Source organism: Lutra lutra, chromosome 14 (assembly GCF_902655055.1).
Source record: "Lutra lutra chromosome 14, mLutLut1.2, whole genome shotgun sequence".
In the NCBI taxonomy this organism is placed as follows: domain Eukaryota; kingdom Metazoa; phylum Chordata; class Mammalia; order Carnivora; family Mustelidae; genus Lutra; species Lutra lutra.
Window position 1 is genome coordinate 49266799 of NC_062291.1, and position 13460 is coordinate 49280258.

Below are 13460 nucleotides of genomic sequence, written 5' to 3' on the forward strand. Positions count from 1 at the left end.
AAAAATGCCTGGTAGGAATATGAATATAGTTCTGATTTGGGCAGAATCAGTATCTTTATAGCACTGAATCTTCCAAATTACAAACAAGATGTACGTCTCTACTTAGATACTTAGATATTTAACTTCTCTCAGGAGGTTTTTTTTTTAATTATTTCTCAGTATATAGGGAATGCATGGCTTTTGTTAAAATGTTTCATAATTACTCAGCTTTTGACGTTATTTTAAGATGAATTTTAACATTTTTTTTGTTGCTAGTATATAGAAATGCACTTGAATTTTGTTTATTGACCTTGCATCATGCAAACTTTCTGAATTGACCTTGATTAATCTTGTTAAACTGACTTAGATTTCTTAGGAATTTGTTAACATTATGTCATCTGGGAAAAGAGACAGGTTTATATCATTCTTCCCAATTTGTTTATCATATAATTCTTTTCCTTGCCAGATTTATACTGAGTAGGACTTTCTCTTTATTGTTGAATAGAAGAGGTAAGAGTGGGCATACTTGACTTGTTGACTCCATAGAGGGAAAATTCTGAGGATTTCATTATTATATTATTTGCCATAGGTTTTATATTATAAAGGAAATTTCTCCTTGTAGTGTGCTGAGGCTTTTTTTTAAACTTAGAAAGGGTGTTGATTTTTGTCAAATGCTTGTGTTTTATCTGTTATTATATTGAAAGATAATGGCTTTCAAATGTTAATCCAACTTTATATTCCTGTGATAAACCCCACTTGATCATGATTTATTATCCTTCTTTAAGTTACTGATTTTGATTTTCCCTTAGTTTGCCAAGAGTGTTTTCATCTGTATTTATAACCTGTGTTCACGGTTTGTAGTTGTTTTGTAATTTTTTTAGGTTTTGCTAATAGATTTAGGCAAACCATCTAAATGGACTTGGGAAGTCTTTCCTCCTTAATTGTCTACCTTATACGTTTGATAGAATTCAGTAGTGAAACATTTGAGCTTTGAGTTTCTTTTTGCAAAAGGGTTGGCTAACCAATTCAGTTAATTTTAAGGTAGTTTATTTATTTATTTACTAGGTTATGGCTATTCAGATTTTGTGTGTGTGTGTGTGTGTGTGTGTGTGTGAATTTAAATTTTTAAAAATTTTTTATAAACATATATTTTTATCCCCAGGGATACAGGTCTGTGAATCGCCAGGTTTACACACTTCACAGCACTCACCTTAGCACATACCCTCCCCAATGTCCATAACCCCACCCCCCTCTTCCAACCCCCCTACTCCCAGCAACCCTCAGGATATTCAGATTTTAAAAATTTCATCCTGTGTCAGTTGTGGTAAGTTGTGTTTTTCTTATCATTATAGTAGATTTTTTTCCATCCTTTTACTTAAAACCTTTGTCTTTATAGTCAAAGTGTATTTCTTGTAGACATAGTATATTGGGCCTTGTTTACTTGATTTTTCTCTTTTTCCCAGTTTGACATTTTCTACCTCTTTTTTTTTTTTTTAAAGATTTTATTTATTTATTTGACAGAGAGAGATCACAGGCAGGCAGAGAGGCAGGCAGAGAGACAGGAGGAAGCAGGCTCCCTGCTGAGCAGAGAGCCCGATGCGGGACTCGATCCCAGGACTCTGAGATCATGACCTGAGCCAAAGGCAGCGGCTTAACCCACTGAGCCACCCAGGCGCCCACATTTTCTACCTCTTAATTGGAGTATTTCGTCCCTTTTTATTTAATGTATTTATTGATACACAGTTGATCCTCATTATTGATGGATTCTCTATCTGCAAATTTGTCTGCTTGCTAAAATTTATTTTAACCCCAAAATCAATACTTGGCAGTCCTCTCAAGATGGACATGCACAAGGCAGTGAAAAATTTGAGTCATCTGACATTCATGTTCTCAGCTGATGTTGAAAAAGTCATATTCTGCTTTCTTGTTTCAGCTTTCTTAATATAAACATGTGTCGTTTTTGCCATCTATCCAGTGCCTTTCCATATGCCATGTTCCTTTTTGTTCTGAGACATACTTTGATTTCCCATTTGATTTCTTACTTGGTCCATTGCTTGTGCAGTAGTGTGTTGTTTAATATTGACATATTAAATATTTACATTGTAGATTTTCCAGCTTTGTTTATTGCTGATCTTTAGTTTTCTACTATTGTGGTTGGAAAATATACTTGGTATGATTTCAGTCTTCCTAAATTTGTAATATTGGTTATGTCTCTCTCTTTAAAAAAATATTTTATTTATTTATTTGACAGAGAGCACAAGAGCAGGGGAGGGGCAGAGGGTGAAGGAGAACCAGACACCCTGCCTAGCATGGCAGAGCCTGCCATGGGCCAGATCCCAGGACCCCAAGATCATGACCTGAGTTTAAGTTGGATAGTTAACAGACTAAGCCACCCAGGCACTTCTGTTACATCTTTTTTATGTAACTTAACCAGGGGATTCTTCTTGTATGCTTGAAGAAAATGTGGGGATACCTGGGTGGCACAGTTGGTTAAGCGTCTGACTCTTGGTTTTGACTCAGGTCGTGATCGTAGGGTCGTGAGATTGAGACTCCCCTGCCCTCCCGCCCCTGTCGGGCTCCTAGCTCAGCTCCAAGTCTGTTTGAGATTCTCTCTCTCTCTCCATCTCTCCCTCCTTCACCCTGATCCCCTGCATACACTCTCACTCTCTCTAAAATAAATAAATATATCTTAACAGAAAATGTGTGTTCTGTTTTTCTTGGATGGAATGTATTATATATATCTTTTAGCACCATGTTTTTTGAAGTATGCTACAAGTAAAAAATATTTTTGTGAAAAAAATAAGTTCTGAATCCCTAAATATAATGTGTGGTGCTGTCTAGTGTTCCTTAGTGCAAGAAGGCAGTGATGTGCCTTACGAAGAATACAGACATGTTAGATAAAACTTCTCTTTAGGCATGAGTTATAGTGCTATTGGTCTTAAGTTTTGTTTTATTGAATCAGCAATATATATTCGCTAAATAAGGTAGTTTCAAACAGAAACAAACATAAAACAAGGTTATATATTGATTGGTTGACCAAAGTGTTAACAGAGGCTCGCAGGAACCCAGCCTTAGATTTCCCCTAGGAGCAATGGTTCTGTATTTGTTAATTCAATATTCACGGCTAGTTTAAGTATATAACTGCTTCAGATAATGAAAATTGACTGTATTTGGGCTTAAATCTCTTTTTTTCTTTTCTTTTTCCTTCTTTTTAGGGCAAATCGACTGTTTTTTAAAAAAAGTATTCTATTTAAGAACTGTTTTTAGTGGTTGCATTTGTAATTACAAAATGCATCCTTAACTTATCCTAGGCTATCTTAGTCTTAGAGTTAATATTATACAGTTCCTGTAAAATATAAGAACCTTGTAAAAATATAATTCTGTTCCCACCCCATTCACTGTACTATTATTGTCATATACCTAAATAATAAGCCCTGGTATTATACTTGTTGATTAAATAGCCAATGTCTTCTAAAGAAATTAAGAGGAGAAAATGAAAGATATTTTTTAATGTTTACCACATATTTACCATTTCTCATAAATTCTTTTTTGTAGATCCTAGTTTTTATCAGGTGTCATTTGCTAGGGCTGAATTTCCTTAGTTTTTGCTTATGTGGATATCTTTGTCTTTCATTGTTTTTCAGATTTTATTTTTTTAAGTAATCTACATAGCCACCTTGGGGCTTGAACTCACAACTCTGAGATGAAGAGACACACACTCTACTGACTGAGCTAGCTAGGTGCCCTGTCTTTCATTGTTGAAGGATATTTTTGTTGCATGTGGAAGTATGGGCTGACAGTTTTTCTTTTTCAGCATTATAGATGTTGTTTCATTGTGTTTTGGCTTCTTTTTAAATGATAAAGTCAGCTGTCATTCATATTGCTGTTACTGTTATTGTCATTTCTTTCTAGGCACTTTCAAGATAACTAAAATTAAATAAATAAGTAAAATAAAGCTTTTGGTTTGCAGTAGTTTATGATATGCTCTGGTATAATTCTCTTTTATTGATCTTACTTAGTATCCACTGAGTTTCTTGGATTTACGGGTCAGTGTTTTTCATCAAATTTAGGAAATTTTTGGCTATCATGTCTTCATATATTTTTTCTACTCCACTTTCACAGTCTTCCTCATCTGTGTCTCCAATTAATTGTATGTTATACTGCTTGGTATTATATCACAGATTTGTGAGAGTTCTTTTTTTTTTTTTTCTTTTTTTCCTTCCAATTTTTCAGCTTGGATAATTTCTGTTGGTCTGTTTTCCAGTTCACTGACTCTCCCATCATCTCCAGTCCACTGTTAAGATCATCTATTGAGGGGCACCTGGGTGGCTCAGTGGGTTAAGCTTCTGCCTTTGGCTCAGGTCACGGGTCCTGGGATCGAGCCCCACATCGAGCCCTGCATTGGGCTCTCTGCTCAGCAGGGGGCCTGCTTCCCCCTCTCTCTCTGCCTGCCTCTCTGCCTACTTGTGATCTCTGTCAAATAAAAAAAAAAAAAAGATCATCTATTGAGTTTTTAATTTTAATTTTCTTCACTTCTAGGACATCTGTTTTGTTCCATTTCTTAATTTTCGTTCTCAGTTGAGATTTCTACACATTAAGACCACATTTTCTTATTTTTTTTCGCTTACAGTGGGTAACAGCTGATATAAGTGTATTTTTTTCTGATATTATTATACCTATTCCTGTCTTCTCTTAATATTTAACTTAAAATTTTTAATCCTTTTACTTTCAACTTTTAGTTTTTATTTATTGGGTATGTCTTGTGTAAACAATATGTAACAACATATAAATAATATATAAGCTATTTCTATTTTATAAAATAACAATCTGTTTTTAATTGGCAATTTTAATTCACTTATGTATATTATGATTGTTGATATATTTGTTATCCCTGCTGTTTTACTTTGCCCTTTTTATTTGCACTTTTCTATGCTTCTTTTTTCTTTTTTGCTCTTGTTTAAAAAAAAAATAAGATTTTTGCTCTTTTTTTTCTTTTTTTTTTAAAAATATTTTGTTTATTTATTTGACAGAGAGATCACGAGTAGGCAGAGAGGCAGGGAGGAAGCAGGCTCCCTGCTGAGCAGAGAGCCCGATGTGGGGCTCTATCCCAGGACATTGAGATCATGACCTAAGCTGAAGGCAGAGGCCTTAAGGCACTCAGCCACCCAGGCGCCCCTCTCTTGTTTTTTTCTTACGATGTTTTTCCCTCTATATTGTTTTGGGAATTTTTCCCTGGTTTATTCTTGAGATAGTACTCTCTTCCCATCTATATGCCTTAATTTAAACACTTTAGTTTTTCAGATTTTTATTTGCTCTCTTCTGTTTAAACCCACAATTGCAAACTATTACTACTTTTAGCATGGAAAATGTTTGTTTACATTTTCTTGCATGTTTACCCATAATTACTATATCATTGCTGCTTTTATCTCAGATCTGTTTTCTGAGATAATTTTCCATTTTTCTTCTGTATATTCTTTCAGAATTTCTTTGGTGAAGATCTGCTGGTTATAAACTCTATTATTTAGTTGGAAATATTTTTATTTCATCTTTATTCTTGAAGGATAGTTTTCTTGAGCATACAGTGTTTGATGACATTACATTTTCTCTGTACTTTGAAGATAATCTGCTATCTTCTGGTTTTTGTTGTTGCTGGTCAGCATGCTTTAGTCAGATCTAACTGTAGTAATCGGTTTTTTTGTCTGGCTATTTTAAAGTCTTTCATTTTGCAGTTTTCTGCAGTGTATCTAGGTGTTGAGTTCTTACTTATACTACTTAGTATATATTGTTTTTCTTGAATCTTGGTCCAAGTCTTTCATACATTTGTGAAAATTCTCAGCTTTTATCACTTCAAGTATTATTTCTGGTATTTGTTCTTTCTGCTCTTTCACTCATAGAGACATATTCATGTGTGTGGCAAAATTTGATTTTGAGCTTATATTTATTTTTTCAGACTTAGTCTGTTAGAGTCCAAAGAGTCTCAGTTGAAGATATATTCTTTCTCTTTTTTTTTTTTTGAGTAATTAAAAAAAAGATTATTTATTTTAGAGAGAGAGAGAGTGCATGAGCAGGGAGAGGGGCAGAGAGAGAGGGAGAGGGAGAGAATCTCAAGCAGACTCTCTGCTGAATGCAGGGCCTGATGTGGCGTTCTGTCTTATGACCCTGAGATCATGACCTGAGCCAAACCCAAGAGCTGGATGCTCAACTGACCGAGCCATCCAGGTACCCCCCTTAAGATATTTTCACTAAGAGGCCATTGAATATGAATTATGCCAGGAAGTAGGGAAGCTGTGCTAATGAGGATTTATAATAGTTATAAATATTTATAATAGTTATACAAATAATAATATAATAATACAATATTTATAATAGTTTTTTAATCGTTGGATGTTACATACACGCTCTGAGACTAGGCTTGCTGCTGGCCATCTGGGCTAGCCCTTACCAGATGAAGGACCCTCAGCATGCCAGTCCATTTCTCTGTGTCTTAGTTTCCTTATGGGTAAAATGGATATAATAGTAGGATCTGTCTGATAGGGGTGTGAGGATTGCTGTATTTAGTATATGTAAAGTATGTGGAGCTGGCCTGTGGTGCAGTAAACGCTCTGTTAATATTTGTTCTGGTGCAGGCTCACTAGCCCTGGTGGCAGACCCAGAACTCAGACCAGGTTCCCTGACTCTGAATCTTATACTTTTATATTGTGTTTCTTCTGATGGCCTATTAAGTTTATGATCTGTTTATCAACTTTTAGTGTACATATGATTAGAGGCTAAATTTATTCATTCCTTTCCTAAAATTTATGTTCTTCCTGAATAATTGATATTGCTAGAAATTATTACTTTTTAAACCACACTTTTTCTTTTTAAAGATACATTCACTTGGATAAGAAGGCAAGAATTGGGGCACCTAGGTGGCTTAGTTGCTTACATGTCTGCCTTCAGCTCAGGTCATGATTCCAGGGTCCTGGGATCAAGCCCCTGCGTTCAGGCTCCCTGATCTGCAGGAAGTCTACTTCTCCCTCTTCCTCTCTTTCTGTGCCTGCTCCCTGTACTCTCTTTCATTCTTTTTCTCAAAAAATTAATAAAAGGGCAAGAATTGTCAAAGTATGACTGGGGCTTTTTCGTAAATTCTGTATTAAATTTTGCTGATTTTACTATATATTTTTTTTCCCTTTAGGCCTCGAAACGTTCTACTTTATGTAGACATTATTTCTCCAAAATATAAGTTTATTTGTACTACAACATAATTGTTAAAAAAAAAAAAACCCAGGGGCACCTGGGTGGCTCAGTGGTTAAGTGTCTGCCTTTGGCTCAGGTCATGATCCCAGGGTTCTGGGATCGAGCCCCGCATCAGGCTCTCTGCTCCAATGGAAGCCTGCTTCTCCCTCGCCCACTTCCCCTGCTGTGTTCCCTCTCTCACTGTGTCTCTCTCTGTCAAATAAATAAATAAAAAAAAAATCTTTAAAAAAAAAAAAAAAACCCAGTCAGTATAACAAAAGGGAAAGTTCTCTTGTGATGCCACTCACATTCTCTGTCTGGATGCTTTCCAGTTACACTGTTAATAGTTGGATGTTACACACACACCTGTACATATGTGTGTTTGTGCATACACACATGCCCACACACAACCTGCTGGTGCTAGAGGCAGAACTGAGAGCTCTCACCTTACGCCCCACATTGTCAGTACAGCCACTGTTACTGATGCAAATGTTGTGTTGCCAGGACACCATCGTGGCTAGGGCACCAGGTTGGTCATTATCCCTGCTGCTATTAGTTTTCTGGCTGACAGATGTTACTTCTTGTGCTGCCAACTCCTTGGGATTTTATTGTTCTACAGAGCCTTGTTGAGAAGTGTCTCTATCTACAGCTCCCCTATTTTGTGCAGCGTAGTGTGAGTGACGCACGCCATGTTGGTCTTCCAGGCCACAACTCTGTTCTCATGCTCCGTCACCTTATTTGGATTAAACCTGGCCTTTGCTTTACAGTGAATTGTTGTTCCTCTCTCCCCTCCCTGCAGCCCACCCATAGAGATTTCTTAGTCCTCTTGGTGCCTTTTGTAAACAGGCCTTTGGCTGGTCTGGCCCTGCCAATGTCCTCATTCCTGTGCAAAATCTGTCTTTCCTAGAGTGGTCCTAGTATAGGCTCAGCTGGGAGTTGTGCTTCAGAGGAATAAAATTCTATGGAGTGGTTTTTAAAAAGATTTAATTAATTTATTTCAGAGAGAGAGAGAGAGAGAGAGAACAGAAGCAGGGGAGTGACAGGGAGAGCGAGAAGCAGCCTCCCTGCTGAGCAATGAGCCCGACCTGGGGCTTGATCCCAGGATTCCAGAGTCATATCCTGAGCTGAAGGCAGATGCTTAACCCACTGAGCCACCCAGGTACCCCAGGGTTCATCTTTCTAAGATAGAAATAACCAAAGTTAACTGAAACTGTAATAACAGGCAAAAAAGTATCAGTGATCCTTCTTCTTACATATTTGTTAGACACACTGTGGTAGATAATTATTCCCAGATTTATAGCTACCATTATTATTACTGTATGCCTGAATAGGCATACTTAACTGAAAGTGTTGAGTGAATCTCGGCACAGAGCATTTCTAGGTACCGATCCAAGGCGTCTGTTAGATTTGTGGTGTGTACTTGTCAGCTGTCTTGCCATCACTGTTGTGGGGCTGTTGGGGGCGTGCTAAGCCCTGTTGAGCGCACCTGTGAGAAGCCTGCTGCTTCTGTTGGGGTGCTGCCTCACGGGACTTCTCTTAGTGTTGGGCCCACTGCTTCTGGCCCCTCATGCCCCTTCCCGGTAACTCTGAAGCCTCTCTTCAGCCCTGTCCTCTCTGCACAGGCGCTCATATGGATCTTCTGTTCGTAGTCCTACTTCTGACCTCTCCCATTTCCTTTAAGGACTAAGGTGTTTCTTTTTTCTTTTTTAAAAATCTGCTATTGTGCTAGTGATCCATAAGTTTTATTGTTAGAAGAATTAGGTTTCAAAGGCTGTTGTAGTTAGAGGCATGTATAGGATAAAATAGACAGTGGGTTGGAAGTATTCAGAAGAAGCATCTTTTGTTTAATGGGTATGGAAGTTTTTAAGTTTTGCAAGTTGAAGAAGTTCTGGAGATCTTTTCAAAACAGTGTGAATAAATTTAACACTATTGAACTGTACACCTAAATGGTTAATTTAATAAATTTCATACTTTTTTTTTTACCACAATAAAAGAAGAATGAGTATCTTTTGTGGGATGTAGATTGAAAAAGTTAAGTACAGTGTTTGGGATTTTGAAACTTTTTCTTTTTTACTTGGTTCTGTTTATTCATCCTTTATCACAAACTTGCATTGACAAATTAGAATTATTGGAAGGTTTACCAGAGCAGAGCAGATGTACAACAAACCGAATATACTCATTTAACATTTATCGAGCACCTCCAGTATAGTAGGCTCCGTGCTTTTTGTTTATAATTTAGAGATCTAAGAGGCATATGCCCTAGAGGACAGATAGGTGACACAGTACAAGCATTGCCACTTAAATTGAACTACAGAAGTGAAGAATTGTAGATACCGTGAACATTTTATTAGTAATTTAAAGTATATATTTGCGCATTCATCAAATTTTCAAAACTTAATTATGGAAAATTTCAGATATACACGAAAGTAGAGGAATAGTATAGTATGCTTCTGGCATCCCCTCCTAGCCCCTTTTGTTTCCTTACACCCACCCCCCTGCATCTTTGAAGAAAATTCTAGTTATAATATCATTTCATCTAAATATTTCGGTACTCTTACCAAGAGAGAAGGGCCATTTTCTTAGAATTAACTGCAATACCACAGTTGTCCCACAATTATTTCAATACCTTTTAAAAAAATATTTATTTGAGAGAGTGAGAGAGAGCAAGCTCTTGAGCAGGCATGCGTGGTGGGGCGGAGGGGGAGGGACAAGCAGACTCCACGCTGAGCAGGGATCCCCACTCAGGGGCTCCATCCTCGGACCCTGGATCATGATCTGAGCTAAAGGCAGATGCTTAACCCACTGAGCCACCCAGGACACATCTATTTCATACTCTTTTTTGCAGTTTATTTGTTTGAATCTAAGCCTGGTTCATCCACATGTTACATTTAGTTGGTACATTTTCTTTAACTATCTTTTAACATACAGGTTCCCCTTCTTATTTATTTACTTTGTTCTTGAAACATATTTGCTAAAGAAATCCTGTCATTTTATCTTAGAGTTACCCATCCTTTGAATTTTGCAGAATGCATCCCAGTGGTGTCGTTTAATATGTTTCTTCCCCTACCCCTTTTTTCCTGTAAACTGAATGTGAATTTTAGAGATTTGATTTGATTTAGGCTTATTTTTGTTGCAGGAATATTTCATAGAGGGTGGTTTCCAACAGCATTTCATGCCTGATTGTTTTTCCTTTGTGATGTTAATGGCCACTTATAATTTGCATAGATCCATTATTTAATCAGAGGCTTGCAAGATGTTGCTACTTTTTTTTTTTTTTTTTTTACAGAGAGATATCACAGGCAGGCAGAGAGAGAGGAAGGGAAGCAGACACCCTGCTGAGCAGAGAGCCCGAAGCGGGGCTCCATCCCAGGACCCTGAGATCATGACCTGAGCCGAAGGCAGAGCTTAACCCACTGAGTCACCCATGTGCCCCAAGATGTTTCTATTCTAATTTCAGCATTCCTTCATTTATTAGCTGTAATACATCCGTAGAGAGGTTTCTCTTTATTAAGTATTGGTTACTCAGAGGTAACAGTTCATACAGGGGAAACAAGTTAAATGAATTTTTTTTCTTGTTATTTTTAACTTTTGGAGGGTTCTTAATATCTCCAAAGATGGCAAATGATTTTTTCTTCATTTTAAAACATATCATTATGAACACATGAATTTTACATATTTGATTATTTTTTAAGTCCATCACAGTTATTCTTATTGATCATGTGGTCCCATCTTTGGCCAGCGAGAGCACCTTCGTTCAGATTGGCTCCTGGGTCTTTTTGACATGAACTCCTTTGATATTTATATTTATAAATTTTACTACTAACAAGATGATTACTAAAAATGGTTTAAGAATTAAAAAACATTTTTCTTTGATTCTTTTTTCTATTAAGATAATATCCTCAAGGGATGTATGGTGAAATTGTGTTTACAGTCATTTGAAATAATTTCTTTTTGTATAGTTATACCACTGATTGTATAAATATTTAGGTTTGTTTCATTTTGCTTTTGAATTTTAGGAATTAAAAAATTTTTTATTTTTTGTGTTTTTGCTTAATAATTACAGAAAACATATACATGGTCCCAGAGCCAAGTTGACCGAACAGGGCAGCATCAGAAAAGCCTAGCTCTGATCCTCGTCCCCTCTGTTCTGGTCTTCTCTCCCTGTCATTTTACTTAAAACATGTAGGCATGTGTGTGTGCATGCAGGTGTGCATTCACATGTATGTATTTATCTCGGCCTCTCAACCTCATCTTAGATGAATGATAACATACTATATATAATTTTCTATCCTTGCTTTTTATTCTTCATGTTATTTCTTAGAGATCATACAATGCAAGTATATAGAGAATATTCCTTGTCTTGTTTGCAGCTATATCATATTACCTTGTGTGAATGTGATGTGGCTTATTCACCCAGTCCATTATTAATGGACATTTTGTCTTCAGTCTCTTGCTGTTATAAATAGTGCCATAGTGAATAACTGGTATATCTATACAGTTTCTGAATTTTTACCACCCTTGAGGGAAATTTAAGTAGAATAACTGACTGTGGGAAGCATTCAGATGCAAGGTTACTGCACTGATAGATTGTTCTGATTTCAGTGGGGAATGAAGGAAGCCAGTCTCTTGACCTAGAGTATGCTTCCACTGATTGGAGTTCCAGATCATTTTTTTTTTTTAAGATTTAATTTATTTATTTGTCAGAGAGGCAGAGAACAAGCAGGGCGAGTGGCAGGCAGAGGGAGAAGCAGGCTCCCCACTGAGCAGGGAGCCCCAGTGTCGGGCTCGATTCCAGGATCCTCGGATCATGACCTGAGCCAAAGGCAGACTAAAGGCAGATGCTTTACTGGTTGAGCCATCCAGGCGTCCCAGATCATTATTGTTATATAAACTACATCCAGCTGGTAACTTGTATTTTCTAGTTTTAGTTTCTTTAAAGTAGATTGAGACTTTAGAAATTTTTGAAGCAACCTGAGCACAGAATTCTAGTGTTTCAGAGTATTTTTTCCTAGTCTCTTGTAGTTGTTTGTCTTAAACCCATTTGTCAGAAAATTTTAAGGGAAATAATATGCCTTTATCAGTAATTTCCAAAGTAGTCAACTTAGTTTTTATGAGAAGAGTAATTTCTTATTTTTTTTTTTTTAAATTTTTTTTTTTTTTTTTTAAGATTTTATCTATCTATTTGACAGAGAGAGATCACAAGCAGGCAGAGAGGCAGGCAGAGAGAGAGGAGGAAGCAGGCTCCCTGCTGAGCAGAGAGCCCGATGCGGGGCTCGATCCCAGGACTCCGAGATCATGACCCGAGCCGAAGGCAGCAGCTTAACCCACTGAGCCACCCAGGCGCCCCTAATTTCTTATTTTTATAGCCACATTTTTGCTCCTTTGGGATTAGTTTATATAGTATTCAATTATACAGTTGTGATCAGGAGAACAGTTGACATAAACAGGTTTGGGTATTTTAGAAGAAAATTTCCAGTCAGTTTACTGATCTAGTTAGCTTTCATTCAGCGATTTATCAATTGGCAGCATCCAACCTAGCAGATCAAAAGCACTCTATAAGGTGTTTATAGATCAAAGTGAATTAAGGAAGTTACACTGGCCATTTGCTCATTGGTCAGAGCAGGATTATGGTTACTTTCCTTATATGGAGGAAAGGGAAGTCTTGGAGCCAGGTCAGGTAACTTGTGCTGAGCAGACAGTTGCTGACTGTTTAACCTAGACCTTCCTTTTCTGGAAGACATGAACATAGAGATTTAGTTAAGTTTTAGTTTGTTGACTTAGGGCTTTTTTTGAGGGATTCCTTTTTGGGCGTAATCTGGTTATTTTAGCAGGTATAAACGGTAGATTTTGGATATGCACATGATTGATGGGAGCAGAAATGTGCACATTCACTGAGATTTTCTTACTAAATGTGAGTAGTCTGTATGTTCTGGGTATTAGCCAGTATATTTGAGGGAGGGGATGGCTAGAATCAGTCCCATTCTAACATTTCTCAGTTCCCCATAGGATCCTGCCACTTAGAAGGTGCTCAGAAAATGTTGATGAGCCATTTTAGTGTTTGGGCCAGACTAGCTTTCTTATTCCTGTGAAAATACATGTCTCTCCTTTTGTTTGATTAGTTTAATTGATTCAGATATTTCATGTCTTCCTAAAAAGAAGGCATTTATAATGAAGTGAAAACCTCTGAGAATTGATAGTTGACTTTAAAAACAAATAACTAGCAACTCACGCCAGTCAGAATGGGTAAAATGAACAAGTCAGGAAAC

At 37.0% G+C, this 13460-nt stretch overlaps 1 protein-coding gene across 5 annotated transcripts in view; it reads left to right on the plus strand.

Moving 5' to 3' along the window:
* Positions 1-13460, plus strand: part of MARCHF8 (membrane associated ring-CH-type finger 8) — a 127220-nt gene that overhangs the window by 23909 nt on the left and 89851 nt on the right. Inside the window, exon 1 of one of the 5 annotated variants that reach the window (XM_047702383.1) lies at positions 8331-8353. The exons of the other annotated variants lie outside the window; for them this stretch is intronic. The gene's annotated coding sequence lies outside the window, so the exon portion shown is untranslated. Of the gene's footprint in view, positions 1-8330; positions 8354-13460 lie in introns of those variants that run through there. 5 annotated transcript variants of the gene reach the window in all.